We start from the raw sequence: 19,997 nt of genomic DNA, 5'->3' as shown, positions 1-19,997 counted from the left end.
AACATGAAAGTTCATATGATGTTCGTGGTTGGGATCCGAGTCCTACAGAGCTGAATAATCAGGTTGCCAGCCCCGAATCCTGTGATCCAGGACTACTGCAGCTTCACTTTAGTCCTGAGACTCTCTTCCCTTTTCGCGGCCTTTGTAGGCATTTCCTCCACGCTCTCAGCCCTGAGTCAGGCTATAATCCCAAGGGCCCAAGCCTGCCTTGCTTACTCGTGGTCATGTTAACGCATGTTTGGGTCTGGCCTGCAAGACAGCACGGGCTCAGCAACTTGGAGATGGGCTCTTCCATTGCCCCGATTTAGCAGCGCACAGGAGAAGCAGGAGGGAATTAGCCTGAAAGTCTGAAAGAGCCAGGCTTGTATTCCAGTATTGGCTGCAAAGTGTTCGCCGTCTGCTTGCGCATTTAAGTTGCAGAAGCGCTGAACACTCGCAACATGGAAAAAATGAAGACATAAATAATGGCATTGAGAGTAAAACTACCAAAATCCCATTTTGTTTAGCATGTTAACTGCATGTCTTCTAATCTGTTTACAAAGTTAAAATCAACCCAGACATACTGAAAGCTTTTAGTAAACCACAGAGATTAATATATGCTTAGGAAGGTTTCATTTAATACACTATTTTAGTTAATAAATGTGCAACCAGCTATTCCATTTTAAATAAGTAACAATATAACCTCCAGAAGTTGGGGTTTTTTTTCCCTGAAATATTGATAGGAAATACAGTAGGTTTCAGAGAAAACCGTGGAAAAACTTCTATTGACTTTAGTAGGGTCAAGATTTCACCCAGTAATTTTTCATTTTTCATCACCGCAATCAAATAAAACATTTCCTCCTCCTCCCTTATATACTCCATTCACAGTTTCTCTGTCTAGATAGGAAAATATTTTTTAAATTAAGTGTCTGTGCTGTTCCCGTATAGACAAGTTGTTCTAGTTAGGCTAATCCAGTCATGAAAAGAGCTAAATGAGGTGTTGAGCTTTCTTTTTGATCCTCGGTTTAACAAGAGTTTTAATCAGTAATAGATCTAACATAGATGTGACGCTCTGCAAATAATGCAAGGAAAGTATATCAGTGTCTTTTCCGAGCACTTCACCCGCTTAGTTTGCTTAACAAGAAATCAAAATGCAGATCCTGTCTTTATTGTTCATGTATTAGGTACAAAGGGGGAAGCTCCATGCAACTGAACTTTCTCTAAATTTGTGTGACTGCACACTACAGACTGCAGTATTTCAAGGGGAAAATGTTAACCTTGCCCTCAGTGGTGCACCTGGGACACTGGCCCTGGAAAAATGAAATGTAGGACACAAGGCATCATTATATGCCTTTCTTATGCGTTATTCACAGCTGTTTTCTTAACAAAGTAAAATGTCTAATATCCCACCAAAGAGCCTCAGGCCAACCTTGTGAGCATAGATGTCCTGCTTGGCTGGAAAGCTGGTGGGGTCCTTTAGTATATGAAATTACGTATCACTCTGATCCATTTGAAAGACACTAGAGAGATGGGTAAGATTTACTTTTCTTTTCATTTCACATGGAGATCCTGGGCAAGGCAGACAACAGCCACTGAGGGCTGTAGTCACTCTCACTGGAGCTGTTGCCACCACCAGGTGCCCGCTGCACTCCTCCAGCAGCAGTTACACCTCTGAACTGCAGGGTGGGAGGGGATGCTCTCAGCATCTCGGCTTTACAGACCAACATACTAGCTTAAACCACTGATAAAATGCTGGAGTAGTCTTTCCAGTTGTGCCATAAGGGCAAAGAGCTGGGTGGCAGCTGCATCTCCAAACCGTGCATTTATCACTGGGAGCTGTTGCCAAATGGAAACTGAGTCAGAGCCCTAAAATCAGATCAGAGGTTTTAGTGTGTGGATAGGAGCCAAGTGCCTAAAGAGTCTGGGCTTAACCTCACACCTTCTAGAAGACAGTAGGTTGGTGAGAAGGAGTTTCCTCATCTTTGACAAGCTAACAGGTGTGCCCGGCGATGGAGGCAAAGCTCCAGGTTGCCAGAGGAAAGCAGGAAATCTTCCAAGACCGAGCAGATTTGTGTCTACCGTCTCCAACGACCGTGGGTAGGCTGAGTCAATTTGCTTTCAGTGTTCAAATGAAGGCACTGGCGTTGAGAACAGCGGTGGTACCCCACCCACCGAACAGATTCAGTCACAGCTTTCCTCCGCAAGCGTGTGTGGGCCCACCTCAACTACACATCTCTCCTGTTGTTCTGCGGTCGCCCGGCATGTTCGGTCTTGCCAACACATGTACACCTAGAAGGGCCAATCTTGCAATCGTTTACTCAGGCACACGGGTTGCACGTAAGTAATGAGCTGCTAGCATCCTAGCATGTTAGACAATATGCTGACAATGTCATAACATTATTTCATCCTTCTTAAAAGATAAGACCCAGCCTGTTCTAACCTGCTCAGGGTCATTATCTTGTTACCACAAGATCCCCTGTCACTAACCAGTTTAGAGTATGTAAAGCTATAATTTGCAGTAAAATGAATTATGTATTGTTTACAGTTTACCATTAAATTACAATGAACAAAAACAAGCATCTAGGATGCCTCTTTCAAAGTCTTCCAGACGAGTTTAAATGTACACAGCAACAAAAGTCTTGATGCAATAGCATTACAAGTAGGTTGGAGCTGGGCTGGCTAATTTTCACACTAACTTACTTAAAAGCAAGAAGGAAAACAGTGAAGATCTTTATACGGGGCCATCAAAAAGCCTGACTGCAAGTGGTTCCAATTTGCTTTAGTAATTAAATCGAAAGGAGTTTAAGGGTTTTTCACCCAGGTCATTTACTACTTTGGAATTTTACTGCTTGCTTTGCAAAGAAAACAAACTGGAATGAGTCACTAGTGAGTATAAAGAGTGCATGAAGACTGCTAAACAAACCAAACAGTGAGCTCAAGTGGATATAGAAAACACAAGTCAGAATTCTAAATATGGATCTGAGAATAGTGTAAAAGGATTAGACGTCTTTGTCACATGAAGAGCAAACCCGCATGCCAGCATGCCTTTCCAGTGCAAGCAGCCACTGATCAAAGTAACATCTACCAGTTTGTAAATATGCTAATCTTCATGTTTACACAAAAGTGTCAGCACTTGCTTTACATCACAAAGAGCCTCATACAGTTGAAGATTAATTACTTCCAACACTGAGATAGTGTGTAAATACTGGTTTCACCAGAACCCTACCTTTTGCTGTATTTGCACAGCTCAGCAGAGGTGAACGTTGCTAAGACAGATAATTCAGGGACACTTACAAAGTGTCAAATATCTCCAGCTTTATACAGATAGACAGACTTCTGACAGGTATTTTATGGGGAGCAGGGATTAGGCAGGTTTAGGCTCCATGTTTTAAGTGCTGGCTGGAAAAATATTTTTGCTTTTTTGTACGAATTTTAGCTCTGAATAGTACTATCATCTCCCCTAAACCTGATTTCTGCCTTCAGCTTTTACACTTACATGTGACTGCAAAACATTAAAAGCTAATTTTTCCACTCACTGGGTTAATATCACTTTCCTGCATTCGAACGCCTTAGAGCCACCTCACAGTCTGCGGCTCTTGACAGCTTCCGTATCTGCTTGCTGAATGCCCTGTTCTAACTCCTGTTCAGAGAAGGATAAAACCATGCCGGGGACACGCGAGCACATCGTTTTCTAATAGCGAATTTCGGGAACCTTCAGCTGTGCTCTAAAACAGGGAGACTAGTTACACTGTGCATTGAGACAGTACCTGCTGTGGGAGTGCTGCAGCAGGGAATGACAAGAAGAAGATGAAGCCAAGGTAAGGCTGGATTTCTGGGGTCCAGGTGCTTAAGTCATGGCTTGCAGTATCTCTTTAAAAGATATTTTGCATTTTCATTTCCATTACTATGTACCCCCTGCAAAAAACCTGGTGGCAGTTCTAATGCTAAAGGGCCACCAGCAATAATTAAAACAACAAAGGGTTGCTTTCAAGTGGGAATTCTCAATTCTCTTCACCTCTCCCTCTCTGTTAGTGCTCAGCACAATGATTGCCACAAGAACATCATCACTTGCCAATAAATACTATCACATTTGGTTCCTATTCTAAGCTAAGAAAAAAAGTGGGATGTTGGCAAATGCTAGCTTTACAAGATTGCCAGAGTAAACAAGAGTGAATAGATGAGGATAATTTGGGGATTTGAAGAAAAGAGAATCAAAGGCAATGTTTAGAAAGTAGAAAGAAATGGCTTCCATGTGAAACACCAAGCTGGAGTAGATATACTCTCATATTAAATACTCAGTGATGTGTTTCACAGGAGTACTTGGTGTCCAAGTCAGCCAGTCTTCCATTTTCCTCTCGACTGTGCGTGCAGCAAGATGGCACTGGCACCCGGAGGTGCTCTCAAAGCAAAGGGGCTGACAGCAGCCGGGCAAGATAGACAAGGTGACACATGGGCCGCTCTCTCCCCAGTCCCCGTCCCCACGAAGGCAGCTCCGAGCCAGCAGACCCCAGGGCTGCAGGCAGCGCCGCGCCGGTTTGGTGCACGTGGCAGGAGCAACGCGTGGAGCGGAGACTGAGGCTGGTGTGGTTAAATCAACATGCTCCATCTCACGTTTGCAAAGGGCAACACAATCATCAGATTAATTACTAATTACAGTGGATTGCTCGTAAGTAGGTTCACGGCAATAATAGTAATAAAAAGACTAAAAGAAGCATTATTAGCATAGTTAATTATAAGACCATTGGCAAGATTATTGATGGAGATACAAAATGCTGTTAAACAAGAAAGATATGTTTGACATTGCTTAAGAGAAGCTTCGTTATTGCTTCATATCTTTTAGATTTTTCTAATCATCTCATCTGTGTTCCGAAAGTGCAAAAAAACAGTAATTATCTCTGTTTGATCTTTAACTAACAATTGTTTATGAATCTAATGGGACAATAGTGTTTCTAAAATGTAAGTAACCCCAGTAATCTTTATCAGCATAAAACTTTCAGCCACACTGGACTAGGTTATGGGACTCTGTCGTGTGATGAAAGCAGACAACAGTAATTTATTGGTTTAGTCATAATCCTTTCAGTAGTCCAGATTGCTGTTGCAAATTTGTTAAAAATCTGCTACCATTCACCGAGCAACAGTACAACACCTGCAGCAATAACATGGGTGGGGAATGTAAAGGAGCACTCGGATATTCATGGCATGAGTTAGACAAGGCCACGGAAAAGGAGCTGAGAACAATGTTGCACAAACCAGAGGAGGGAGATTCCTGTTCTCCCACAGCATATATGCAATTTAATCTCCAAACAGAGATTTGGTTTAGCTTTTCAAATGCTTCAAAAGTATGAAGAAGAATTATTCACTCAGCAGTTATTTCTTACCCTTTACAGAGCGGCCACGTGCTCCTGTGGAGGACCTGCTGCAAGGTGACACCATCGACACAAAACCACGCTCCCATTTGAAAAGTATTTGCATTCACACACACTATTTTCTCTTTAACTTTTCCGGATTTTGTGCACTTGGCAATAGAGAGCTCATTGTTCAGTCAGCCAGCTGGCCCGCTCTTTAGCGTGGCAACTTCAAGAATAAATATTAATAGTTTTAATCATCTAGTTTGGCAAAGGAACGGAGGAGCAGCTGCTGTATGTACAGCTACCTTTAATTCATGTTCTGAAATAGGCTGGACTTGACTGCCCCCCCTTTAAAAATATCCTAGAAGGCAAACCCCTGTCGGAGTCTAACTTTGGCGGCAGATACTATTGCAGACTCTCATTGCAAGGGAGACAGAATTGCGAATCCATTTTCAGAGCAACACTCAGCAAACAAACAATCCTCCCAGGCGCTCTGAGGGGACACGGCGCGGTACGAATGGTTGTACGAGCACGCGTTTCCCCCAACGTCACATTTTGGTTACGTTCTGATCACTTAGTGCTAGTCATCACATTTCATGAACCTCGCCCATGAAAACTAACATGCAAACTGAAATTTAGGACTCCTGACCTTTAACACAAAATGGCCATAGGTGTTCCCACAGCTGTTAAATAAACCTATGTTTATGGAGTCATAAATGTAGTGCAGGTGAGGTTTCCAGTGATGTAATAACAACTTCCATCACTGCGCAGTTTGTCATTTATACAGCAGTGTACCATCCCCGGTGAATATTGTTTTACAATAACAGCACAGGTTCCTTGGATTAAATCCCTCTTCTTCATTTATGAGTCATTCGACCTTTAACCTTCCAGAGGAAGATCAAACCACTTCTGAAGGCCCCACTCTTTTAACCGAGGAGCACAACAGTTGGTTAGATAACTAAGGAGGTTGGTATGTGCCCCCAGGGTTTCACAAACAACTGTCCTAGATCTTTTATAAGATAATCTTAACATAATCATGTAGCCACAAATTGTCGTGTAAATTCCCAATTAAAAGCACCAAATAGGGGCTGTAAATCATGACACAACTGCCACCTTTTCAGGACTGAAATACAATTTGAAAAGCTCTTGTTTGTGCTTGTTCAGCACTCAACAAGCCAACAGCAAAACAGTCCATTTGATTTACAAGTGAGCGACAAAGCGACAGGACAACTGAAACTGCTCAAATTTAACCTAAGCAGCAACCAAGATCACAGCACTTAGAAAACTGCTCCATCCTCCATTCAGGACTAATGCTTGTAAAAATGAGCATTTGTGTTGGCACAGTTCCACACCCTCTCCCTGTCCCAATTTAAATTAATTTGTAGCACACTCCTCTTGGAAGGGACTGATGGCAATTTGGGGGGGTGGGAGGAGATTTTGTTTTAAAAAATGGCAGCTTAATTACAATACAAAATGTTAGACAAATAAATAGTCATTAAAGCCCTTGATTCATGGCTGATTGGCTTCTTTCCACAAACTTTAGCAAAGTTTGGATCAGACCTGAACTGAAGGCATTATCCCGAGCTCTGCGCACGGAGGGAAACACCCCATCTGCCACAGCGCTTCGGCAGGATCCAGCTGAGCTGCGGGTAACGACCCACGGTGCGTGCAACGCGTTCATCAGGACATGGATTTGCCGCCTAGCTCATGGTACCATAGATGCCTCGAGCTAAGGCATCTGCTCTTCTCCTGCCACCATCAAAAGTCAATCTCTTTCTCCTTTGCAAAGATAATTCTGTAGCAGTAACCTAAATTATTTCAGGATCAGGCTTTTGTACCGAGCATCTTGGAAGCTTTCTCTTCACGTGCACACTCACTCGCAGATGCACACAAACACATCCCTTCCCTGTAACATCCTTCCCCACTCTGGCAGCCAGAAGCATGATCAGAATGGGTTTTATAGGTTGTGCATAAACAATCCCAACAATTAATTAAAAACTTTTAAAGCATTCTGCAAATGTCTTACTCAGTTGCTGTCAACAAGCAGTCAACAAATGCAGATCAAGTTTTTCTCCTCCTACTTCGCACTTTCCATATTTCCCAATACTTGCCAGAATGTTGTGGTGACAGATGCAGACAATAGATTGCTTTACTAAACATGTCCTTGATATCTGCATAATCTCCTTTAATATATATCATTAACTTGGGCCAGTCTGTGTTATTGCTTCCCCCAACATTGCTGGCATATCATGATCTGGAAGGAGCTATTTATTGCTCCAAGAATGTGACTCGCTTGCCCAACCAGTCAGGCCTCAAAATTATACTTACTCATCCGTTTTAGCTTCTGTTCCCTCCAGTACCTAATACAGAAAGGACAAAAATGGGAACATGCAGCCACCTTCTGCAGTATAACATTCCTCCCAAACACTTCATGCTGCTAAACTCTGGGCATCTGCAAATCCAAAGTTACACAAATGCATTGTGGTCATTGACAAAATGATGACCTCCTCTGATCAAATTTTTCAAGTGGAAAATACAGTGATTTGTGCTTGTGAGGTGCACAGGATTTGAATCTTCTGAAGGGAATCTCAGATATGTCAGCACAGAAGAGTTTCAGAATCATACATGGGATGCCTTCCTCTGTCTTATCTGGTAAAAATTTGCACTTGGGACACATGATAGAAACCAATGACATTGGAAGGAATATGAAGAAGTCAATAGTAAGAGGCATATGCTGAAGAAACAGCATGTTGAAGTGATGGCAAGGCCAGGTTCTCAGACTGAGTAACCTGGACTCGAAGTAGAGCTCAGGGAGTCACAGCTATTTCTCCTACCCCAGATTTACTGAGTCAGCCAGCCCTGGCACCACAAGCCCTAAGCAAATATCCTCAGCTGGGGCAGCCTGCAGTGTGGAAATGCTTGGATGTCTATCTGGCACCCACATCTCACAAAGGAAAAACAAACCTGGCTAAAAGGCTCCCGGCCGTGATGCGCAAGAGTTTGTGGTCCCTCAAGGCCCGCTTGAATGACCTGGCTCCCGAGTCATGAAGCTGCCCTGATAGTGCTCTGCAGCACTCTACAGGGCACCATCGTGCTGGCCACAAAGGCAAGCCGAGGCTGAACTCATCGGAAATGCTCTCAGGCGGCATGACCAGCTCCACCCGCACTGCTCGAGCATCCTCCTTGCAGAGGGTCCCACGTATCACTGGACCACAACCACCCCTCCTTCACTCTCCCAGGCATGGAGCACAACTCACGTTAGCAAAACAGCCTCTTTCTTTATCTCAATACCTCTGTGTTTCTTCCCTCACCTTTTTTTTTTTTAAATTCAGTTTATCTTTATGAGGACAGCTGTCAACTTACCAGAGGATGATACCAACAGCCTTTCTCCTCTGCCTTCTCAGCATGGCCAGCAATGGAGATCCTGTGGGACCAATGGTGACAGCTCACCCTGTCTGGCATTTTTGCCCAGCATGGTACTATGGCCATACGTACCAATGTTCCCACTGGTTTTCCTGCATAAATACCTCCAACGGAGCTCTTGTCATTCTTCCTTTTGCATAAATCCACTCAGATTTGAACATTTTCTATATATGTCTTAAGAGTGGCTGTTTCAGGAGTCACTACGGATCCATACCTTGTGCTCCTTAGCAGTACCTGAAGGTTATGGGGACAGCTGCACAGGTATAGTATCTAGCCTGCTTCATTTGTAAGGCACTTTTCTGGTGCTACAGATTTAATCCTCACACCATGCCAACAGACCCTTCTGCTTTAGGCCCCAGGGAACATCTAGAATCACGGCAATTAAAGTCGACGGTAGAACGCCTAAAAACATAAGCGTTGGTGGATCTGACCTGCATAGATATTTATACAGGCTCTGCAAGGATTCCCCAAAACACACACAGTTCAGTCCCGTGCAACCTGTGAAGACTGCTCTGGGACCTGTTTCAGTTTTGATTATTCATAAGTCCTGAGTAAGAGCCTAGAAGTTTTTGCTCCTAGGACCCTGAATTCAGTACAGGCTGTAGGCATATTTGTTCTACAGAAACCAGCAGGGACACACAGGCTGTGTCCTCCCAGAGGGAGGCAGTCACATACGGCCCCTTCCTTTCTTTTTTTCAAATGCCACTACAGCCTCTGCGGCTCCCCAGACAGTCCTGCGTGAAGGCAATTCATCTTGCAAGGAAAGGCCAGCAGGTTCACCGACCTAACTAATAGGCATGCTACAGGGAACCCTAGAGTATGCACGGACGACAGCCTTTTCAATTTCGGGTAAATGCACTGTTCCAAATCCCTGTTTGGGATTTCCTACCCATTGTGTTCTCCTGCCAAATTCAATACATTAGCCTTTGCCCACCTTTGGTTGCCTTTCAGTCCCCTATGTCCTATATCACTGTAGGAGTCACTGTAAGTCTGATTTTTTTCCCTGGCAATCTCTGCTAAAATGATGACAGGACTTACACAAATATAAAATGGAGGTGTGCAGGAAGCAATTTTCTCCTTTTGCTTTGAACAAAGCTACCAGCAGTTGTGATAGAAACAAAGCAACCAGGTTCAGTGGCCAACCAAAAAAGGCCAGGAAGGAGCTAAGTGTTACTCGCCCTGAGTTCCACCAATATCTATACTTTTTTAAATCTTCAGCTGCTCTTAAGATTTTGGTACTAGATCAGCAATATTCAGGACCTGATTTACATTTACTGTGGAGATGACATTACTGAAAACACGCACAGCAGGAGCGTACTGCTCTTTAGCTTTTGGGGTTTTGATAAGCCATTGCCATTGTGAAATTTATCCAAACTGCTCACGAAACTCTGGCAAACTGAAACTGGATCCTTTTGCCCGAGCCCCGTAACACAGAACCTTGTGCCAGATGACTGTATTTCTTGCATGCGTAAAATTAGCTTCAATCAGTTGACAGAAGGTTTGGAGTTTTCCAAATGTTGTGAACCTGGTTGAGATTATTGAAATCCTCATCTATAGGAGTGTTGGGTTACTGTTCTTTTAAGCATGCTTCCTCTGACAACAAAATGTAATTAAGGAGGCCATCACTGTCATGTTACGGTCTCTTTTTAGAAGGTCTGGAAGAAAGTAAAAAGGGCATAGCAAAAGTTGCTTAACCTTCCTAGAAATAAACGTCCCTAACATTTTTACATCTTCTCTTTGGTTCGTATTGGTCACAATGATGAAACAATTTAAAGGAGAAAAGGTCATGGCAAAGCAGTGAACTTTATATGCTCTTCAGTGCAATAAAAGTTTCTTAATGTATTAGCATGGGAAAGGCATGCCTAGCAATATGAGAGAAGAGGATGGATTTCAGATTCTCAGTGGGCTGTTCAGAGAAGAAAGGCTTTGGGTATCTGTGTGAATCAAACACCCCAAAAAAAATGAAACACTTGCAAATTTTCCATCTCATCTATTTTCAGCAAAGGAAGAAAAACTAGGTTCAACCCTTCCATCCAATATTCAAACACACATGCAGTATCATGGAAACCAGCTACCTCACTTCCAACGCATGTGCTGTACTGAGGGTAGGTTCAAAATTCGGCGTGGTTAAAATTGTCTCTAATTTGTGCCAACGTCTACAGGGAAAAAGATAAATTTGAGTCTGGAAGAATTACTTTAGGCTCTATTTTGAAAATTCAAATCATACTTAATCTTTTATCATATCTATTTGCTGTTTTGCTTATATGCAGCCAGGGTATTCAGGAAAATTCTTAAATAATCTCCAAGTTGTTCAGAAAGCACCACTTGCTAGAAAATTCACCTTTTTCTCCTTACTCTCATGGTGCCAACACAAACACAACTCCTTCTAGTAACACAAATGTCAAACCTTTCAAATCTTTTTTTCTATTAAAGCCAAGGTTCTGCAGGAAAAATTTAAACATATAGGAACTAAAATCCACACATTTCTTGTTAATTTTTTAAAATTATTTTTCTTTTAAAAGTGGCTGGAGTTAATTTTCTTCCTAAGACAATCATTTTTTGCTCCTGATTTTAGAAACTGCACTGGGAATCAGACTGATTTTATTTTATATATATTATTTCCCAGAATATGTTTTCCTCAAATTCTCCACATAAATCCTTTTTAAAGCTTATTCTGGTTTTCAACATTCTGGAGGTTCACTTTTTTATGTATTTCTGACCAGTGTCAAAAATGGTTGTTTTCCAAGCACCATATTTTACAAAAAATTGTAAAGGATATTTGCATTAGGTCTCACAATTGTATTCTCAATATCAATTGATTCTAAAAACTACACTGATTCTGTCAAGAAAGAATATATTGTACCGTGTGACCAAACAAAATCACTCCGAACTTTAAGTCTTGAATATTCAAAACTTCCATGAGTAAACTGTAACCAAGAAGAATCCATTATAACCATTTTAAAAATGAAAATTTCAGAAAGTTGTATCTGTTTGTGAACAATTCATGAGCACAGAATGAGGCACAATTCACGGAATTGAATTATTCTTTGTGAATTATTGGCCCAGTATTATCCTCGTAACCAATGAGACACATGATTTACATTTCTTTTACAGGCGATAGCAGCTAATTGATGTCCTGGTGTGATATGGAATGAAGCACAGTCATATAAATAAATTGTTTCCTAAATTCTTCACAAAAACACATTAATATCTTAGACACCATGCAATTGTATGCAGTGAACACTGCTAAGACAGTAATCGTGTCATCAGAGTTAATTTATTCTCAGCAAGTCCATGTAATGCAGATATTAATCTCCCAGAGCACACACTGTTGTTCAGGGTTAAAACATTCACAGTTTCTGAAACATAAACAAGTCTCACATAGGCAGCTGTTCTCAAAGAGCCAAACCGGGCTACGGCTCGATGAGGATTTGTCACTTAGCTGCCCTCTTTAGCAGAACAAGTAAAGAAATTCAGAACACAAAGAGAGGGTTGAGCTTGTTTGTATTTCCAGAGATTTTTCTGCTACCTATAGGTTACAGCTACCGAGTTACAGATGCATACGAATTCTTAAAAAGTGAGCAACGCGACTCTTGGCACACGGCAGGGCTACATGCAAGACTCAGAAGAAACATTCTTTTGAGAACAGAGTTTGAATGCAAACATGACTTTAAAAACCCCAAATCACTGCCTAAATCTATCTCACTGTCTCTTACCTTAGTTTGCCAGCATACAATTAAAAATTGAAAGGGTACGCACACCAGAGCAAAGCTAATGACTACGCAGAGCTAGGTGCTGGCTTGCTTTTCCAGGCAGCCACCAGCAGGACACGTGCAGGGCCACCACTCAGGAACACCAAAATGACCCTCGCCACATCCAGGGCACAAGGAGAGCAGCAGTGGCCTCTGAACAGGTGGCCACCACAAACCCCACATGCCTTTAAGGTTTCAAATTGAGGCCAGGGTAACCCCACCTGCCCCGTGCCCCACACAGCTGTGTGCAGGGCAGGAGGAGACCTGGATCTGGCCCTTCATTCTCCATGCTCCTGCCTCTGGGAACGCTGCGAATGAGAAGATTTGATACACTTCCCTGAGGTGGGTGGTGTTTTTTTTTTCTTTTCTTTTCTTTCGTTTTCTCCAGTTGGCTGCCTTTAATATGGGCTCAGCACAACCGGTTTATAATATCTTCATCAACCATTTGAAAGCTCTGGGTCAGAAGCTCTGAGATTTGAAGGGTAGAACTGCACTAATGGCTGAATGGCCCTTTTGACCACAGTCAATTTCTACTAATTAGAAAAAAGAATAATTAGCTAATGTTGTTGAAGAGCTTTGAAGATGAATAAGCTATGGGGAAAGCACTAGGCATTATTAGTGGGGAAAAAAGTTTGATCCTTTTTTAAATTTGTATTTAAGTAGCTCAAAGTGATTATAAATGGACCAAATGTAATGGCTAACCACCGTAAGATTAATACAATGTCTTTTGGAAATTACAGTTTATATTATACAATTAAAATATTATACAATCGCTTATTTTAAGGACTCCTCCTCGGAATTTTCTATTAGTTCTGGTCAGTGTGCTTTTAAATGTCATTTAATCCCTCCTCTTACCCAACTAATTTGTACGGGTAAATTATAATTACTATATAATAATAATGGCAATGGTTAGACAAGTAAATGCGAGTCTGCACCTGAGAAATATCATATTATAAAACAGTCTAGTATAAATGACTGAAGCACGTTGCTTTCCATTCACCGGATGCTTTGGCCTACTTATAACTCTTTTAGAACAGCATTGTAACCAACCTTCACAGAGTGGACGTGATGGGCCACATCCTGAGCTGGTTAGATCAGACAGCCCCACTCCTCATCAGAGCCTACAGCAATAGTTTTACCCCTCTTTGAATGGCATGAAAACGGCAAAGCAAAAGATGAAGCTCTACTTTCTTCTTGCTGAATTCTGAGGGTGTTTGATATGAAGACTTATATTTGTATAAGCCTCTTTTCTTGCAAAAAAAGCATGGTGCACACTATCCAGGACTGAAACATTGCTGGCGCCCCAAGTGAAGGTACTCCTTGGACAAAAATATTCCCTTCATTTCCAGCTCCTGTAAAGAAGGTCTATCTTTTGTGTTAGCACTAGTACGGAGCCTGTTCCCATCTGGTATGCTTCCAGGTACTGTAGCTCCAGCGACATGACCAGAATTCCAGCATGAGTAACACGCTGTACTTCTCCTGCAGGAAGGACTATACTTTGGCTTACCAAGCCAGCCACTCCTCAGAGACACCTCTCTAGCATGAGGTACATGTTTGCACATATTAATGTATGTTCCTTTTCTCCCCTCCCTTTTAAAACTGCCACTCAGAAATAATTTAGCCTCTGTTAGCTGGAATGATAAATGGAAGATATATTTGGCAACCTTCATACCTGGTTTCCTTCTTGGCCCCTCCTCTTGCTTGTAAAACTCGAGATGAAATTACCATCCCACTGTCATTACTATTCCATTGCCAAAAAACATCTGGACAGTTTATATACGGGGTAGAGAAAAGAAAGGAGTAAAATAAGCTTCGGATTTCTATGTTGATTCCTACTCTGCTTTGTAGACACATGATGCAAAGCCCTCGGGTCCGATAACATACCATTTTGTGCAGGAGCAAACTAAACGAGGTGTCGTGATGTGAAGAATCAAGTCTTAAGCATCTTTTGGCATCTCAAGTTCAAATAAAAGTAAGAGGAATGTAGCTTCTTTCTGAGATGGAAATGCTGGATTGATCTACTCTGCTGTGTGGGCTTCAGAAACATAAAAACAGAGTCCCTGTCTTCTGCGTGTGGCAATAAAAACTAAGGATATTCTTTGTAAGAAAAAGGAATTATCCAGCGTATTTGGCTGCTGTGTGACCTACTGTCCACTGGTCTATTGAACTCTTTTTTAAGATGCCTTCTTGAAGTGGAGAAAAGAATATGCATATGAATATATGTGTGAATATATACAATTATATATTAATACTTTTTTGTTTGGTTGGTTTTTAAAAAAGGAAGAAGTCATAGGTAAATTCAGGAACAAATATTTTCAGCCCCGAGCCTTAAACAGATGATTATAACTTTAGAGAAGTTTGACAGTCTGCCAGGCAAAGCAAGTCAAATCACAGGGGATCAGCATGAAGAACCTGTTGTTCTCACAAACCCAAAGTTTAGTTTCAAGGAACTGCGACCATGACCAAATCATGAGTTTGTGGATGCCAGTACACCAGGATGGGTCATTCTCATGTACTACTGATCCCCAGGGTAAGGGAAGTCCAGAGGGAAGGTACCTGAGTGACATTTTAGTTTTCATGTCAAAACGGAGGACGGTGAGCAGCTGTGTGGAATGTGGCTGTGTGGATGGAGCATTTCTTTAGCAGTTCTGCTGTCCATCCTCCCAACTTCTGGTGTGCGTCTGGGCAGTGAACTCAAAGCAGCGGGACAGGAATACTGCAATGAAAAACACCAGGCAAAAGCTGCTTATTTTCCCAAATAACCAAGGTTTTCTCTTTTTTTTTCCCCAGACATTTATTCTTATCCCACTCTGTAGTAACAGCTAGAAAATGACATATACGTAGCTCCCTAACGTAAAAATAGCAACAAAGAGAGTGATACTCCAAACCAGTCTACTAGGAACAAGTCTTTCTTAGAAGTAGGAAAAAAGCCTACAAAACATACGAAGCATGTGAATTAACTAGTGCCAGTGTTTCCAAAACCACTGAAAGCAAAGGAAGATCCAAGAAAACACTGGTATTTATATATCTGGGGTTTTTCTATCAGATCTTGCAATGTGACAACGACACATGTCAGTGTCAGCACAGGTCCTGCTGGCAACACCTTGAAAACTGTGTGGAGGTATAGAAAATAAACAGCGCTAGCTGTGATTTCCGTGATAAAATACGAATGTAAGGAAAGCCTCTTGGGATCCATAATCTGGAATTGTCACGGGATACAGATTGTCTGTCTTTCTGATAAAAGATGTCAGTTCTTTTTCTGGGTTTTAAACAGAAAGAAGCACTTGTGATTATTAGGCTGGCTGTATAGCATGAGGGCTGTTGACAGAATCACTACACACAGCGGATTGGTCTGCTTCACCCATCAATGTTCCTAAAATTTCTGTATCAAAGAACGGTGCAGCCCAGTCTCAGCCATAGAAAACCCAATTCCCCAACTCCAGAACTCCTGATATCTCCTAATACACATAGTGGAACAAGACTAAAATTTCCTGGTATCTACACAGATCAAAAAGCTTCCGCTAGGTTTATCCCACATTAGGCATTCAGAATTTTAAAAAGCAGCTGATTAATTAAGCTCGATGAAAGATCAGGATGTTGATGCCATTTTGCAGAGCTGGAAGCTCACACTGTGAGGTTGCAGAATGTTTCGTCAGGGAAGGGTGCGCGCCCTGAGCTAGCACAGACTCACATCCTCTGTGGCAAGTACTGCCTGCCTTTCAGAAGGGGAGACCAAGCTGCAATATGCTGCCTTTAAAATTAATTAAGAGAGATGCATTCCACACTGAGAATTATTACACTCAAGTACCTTTAATACTCCAAAGAAGGCCAAAGACTGAAATATTGACCTTTCTGCTGCCAGCATCAACTCTGCTGCCAACCAGTGAATGGAGAAGTAAACCCTAATCAAAACAGGCTTGTTGCCTCAGCGTTAATTTTAAAGCATAGGACTGAAAAAGGTTTTTCCAAGTGCCAGTAATAAAATGGAACCCACATGAGATCTCTGAAAACAAGTCTCTGGGCTGAATCAGCAGTAGCTCTTGTTTTGCACACCACAGCCTGGCTGATGAAGATCCACCTGGTTTGCACAGCAAACACCACAACCTGCACTTCTGCGAATCCCTACTAAAGACAAACGGTGGAACCACGTTGTGTTCGGAGACATCACTCTGAACAGATTGAAATAACTCTTCCCAGAGCACAGAGCTGGGAGTCAATGGACTGTGGGTGAATCTGAATGACGATGTTCTCCTAACATCAGATATCCTGCAAAAGCAGAGGGACAGCAAATGTGCTCTTTTCCTGTCTGATGTTTGCCCAACTAAAATTGCAAACCTCTCAGCCACTCCCCTTCCCAGATTTCCTAACGCCCTCAACCCAGTACAAACTAGGTTGCTCTCCCGTTTCTTGCACAAAAACCAACCGCATGTGCAAACAGTAAAATCTAGAGCGTCACACACTGACCCAGTGAGTCATCCATTGCTGCGCTCCACTTCAGGTGTACATCACCACCGCAGGAACGTGACTGGTTTCCCTCCTGCACTAGTTGTAATCCAGACTAACTCTGCACTGATCAGTGGCACTGCACCTGGGTATCAAAGAAAAAGATAGCTTTTATCCCTCAGCATTACAACTGCAAGCCTGAAAGTGTGGATTTCTGCATTAAATTCTTCCAAAACACTATTTCCACCCACACTGCTGTTTGTGACTCACATTTGCTTCACTACCAAGTGTGGGAGAAGAGCCTCAGACCAGCCTGTTCACCTTAATGCTCCTCTTGCGGCTGTTTCTGCTGCCCACGAGGTCAATGTATCATCTACCAAGGGTAATGCAGACACCCATGAAGGCCATACTTACCCTGACATACAGAGCCCTTCCAGCCTACCACAGGGTGACATGATCATCCAAAAATTCTTCCTCATTCTCCTGATGACTTGAACGGTCATCCAGAAAAAGAAAAAAAACACCCAGTTTATAACCACCACCTGTCTTCTACTGCAGACCATCGGTAAGAGGACACAGAAAAGAGAGAGGAAACTCAAAAATAAGTGGAAACTGGCTGACACTGAACAATTTAAAAGTCCCTACAGTTTATGCCCACTGCAGGGGCAAAAAGAAGAGTTAGAGCTTGTGAAAATATAGCTCTTGTAAAGCTGCCAATGTTAATGCCACCAACAACTTCAGCTTATTAGCCACAAAAACGCTGTTCATGTAAATCAGAGCTACACAGTGTTTACAAAAATATTCCTGCAATCATGAATCGATAGTCATGATATTTCTTAACTTGTGTCTTCCTCTCTCGTCCCTACATCTCCACCCACTTGTGAACTTTTCTCTCACCCTTTCCCTTGAGCGTACCAGCTAAATGCCCAGCATGTAATCTATGTGGATGAGCAAGTAATTTTATTAATTAATCCAGGAAGTTGGGTATTGCAATATTTTTCAAGCAATTTCTTTCATCAGAAGCCTGGCTTTTAGTTGATTTTTCTGCACCTGTGTAATGTCAGTGGAGTACGGGGGGATACAGTGAAGAGACAAGTCAGCTTCATTGGAGAGCAGATGCTCATTGTCCAAAGAAAGCAGCTCCCAACAGCCGGATCCAAACCACTGAAATCAAAAGAGATAATCTTTTTTCATTGACTTCAGTGGGCTTTGGATCAAATCCGTAAGCTTTACTAACTCCGCAATGTTATAAAACTCAGGTTTGCAGAATCGGAGTGAGTGAATTACTGATGCCCACTCCCACTTTAATATTTGTCCTAGTCTGATAAAAACATCATGTCACATGATTTTTTCTGTTTATTTTTCTCTTTTCTTCTTTTTTGAAAATACATTTTGATTATGCCAAAAGGGCAAATGGCCAGTTTAACTGACTTGAGCCTTTGATCCTCATGAGTTACTTGTCTCTTCAGCAAGGTTCTCATTTGAAGTGCTTTCAGCACCTGATTTATTAACAGTCGGGTGGAGTTAGGCTGTTTTGCAATTCCTGAGAAGCTGATAATAAATCTGATGCCCATATCACAGGTGGTGCTGATATTTTAGCCGGATTGCAAAAAAGTTCATAAACTGAAACAAATGTTTCTATATTGATGCTTCCATCCTGGAGTCCAGAAAGGGATTCGTGTTGTCCATTCTGGTGGACATTTTGCCTTTCATAGATTTCCTCTCTGATTACTCTACAATTCAATCTTTTAAATGTCTTCTCTTCATATTATACTCATAAATTTTATTTAATAAAAATAGGTGTCTAACAGGCATAAACAAAAAATGCCAAAAAACACCCCCTTAATTCTTTCTCAAACCTTTTGCACATTTTGTTTAAACCAGATGTTTTCCCCGACTTGTCATTGTGATGAAAGGAAACCCAATATCCCCTCCGCTTTCCAGTGCAGAGCTGCAGAAACAAGGAATGACAGAGGAAGAGCAAGAACCATCTTAACTGGGAGGTGATTATTACAGCTCGAAGAGAAAGAGCGAGGACACATGCTGATGGTGGGAGCTCATGTATTTGAACATTCTTGTTACCTTTTTTCTCACAGTCTAAAATAATTTGAAAGACTCTATCTGTGTGATTCAATACTCCAGCTGAAACAAAGTCAAATAAACTCCACCCACCTGTTAGGCAACATTCTGCAAATCCAGTATTAATGTCACGTTCCTAATTATATTTCCCTTCTCCTGTTACATTTTGCTATGATCCTGTCTTCACTGAAAGCAGCTTTCATCTTAAAACAGAGTTTTTCTCTCTCTCAACTCCTCATTTACCCACCCCAACCACCATTCATTATGCACAGCCGGGTAATAGTTCTGATTTTCATGGATAATCTTACTCCCAAATAATTTACAGTAAAATATTAATTATATGTTTTCTTTCAGGCTGACTCATCCTCGACTCTCTCAAGCTGTGCTTAGTTTATAAAGCCATCACAAATGGTATGATACACTTGAACAAGAGCTGAGAGCCTTGTAAGGCCACTTTACTGCCTGGAACAAAGCAAAAATATATTTCCTCTCCTTCAACAAATTGCCATGTTGTCTTCAATATGAAGGCAACGTGAGCCAAAGGAAACAATTAACATAATCAATAAATATTTCGTTCCTTTGTCCAGAAGGTGTCTTCTGCCTGGTCAAAAACTGGATCCTCCACAGATCCAGCTGCTCATTCAGCAAGGGCTTAAAATTTTGTAGCTGCTAAAAGGATCTTATATATAAACAAATCATGTATTTATTAGAAGAAGCATTCTAGTAGGTTGACAGTCCCATATTATGTATTTTAAGAAGTCTTTTTCTTTTGGGGGCACTGGTGATTTCCTTCTCCTACACCACTCTCCTATTATCTTGAGAGTAAACACACGACAAATGCAGGAGCAAGACATGTGACTGATGAGAATCGTCACTCCTCTGGAGGAAGCAGAGTCCCTATTTCCAAATTTTCCCACCCTTTTCTCCTGCCTTTGCCCCATACTATACTCAAGGAATCAAGAAAAATAGCTAT

General features: G+C 41.8%; 1 long non-coding RNA gene across 2 annotated transcripts in view; it reads right to left on the bottom strand.

Moving 5' to 3' along the window:
• The window catches only part of LOC142603702 (uncharacterized), a 127,997-nt gene that overhangs the window by 11,463 nt on the left and 96,537 nt on the right, over positions 1-19,997 (bottom strand). The window contains exons 6-7 of one of the 2 annotated variants that reach the window (XR_012837590.1): positions 16,967-17,090; positions 15,059-15,218 (exon numbers count right to left, since the gene is read on the bottom strand). This is a non-coding gene — a long non-coding RNA (uncharacterized LOC142603702). Of the gene's footprint in view, positions 1-12,033; positions 15,219-16,966; positions 17,091-19,997 lie in introns of those variants that run through there. The other variant, XR_012837591.1, reaches the window with a different exon arrangement.

This window comes from Balearica regulorum, chromosome 13, assembly GCF_011004875.1.
Source record: "Balearica regulorum gibbericeps isolate bBalReg1 chromosome 13, bBalReg1.pri, whole genome shotgun sequence".
Classification (NCBI taxonomy): domain Eukaryota; kingdom Metazoa; phylum Chordata; class Aves; order Gruiformes; family Gruidae; genus Balearica; species Balearica regulorum.
Note: the sequence above shows the minus strand (reverse complement) of the source record. Positions and strands in the feature narration are given on the sequence as shown.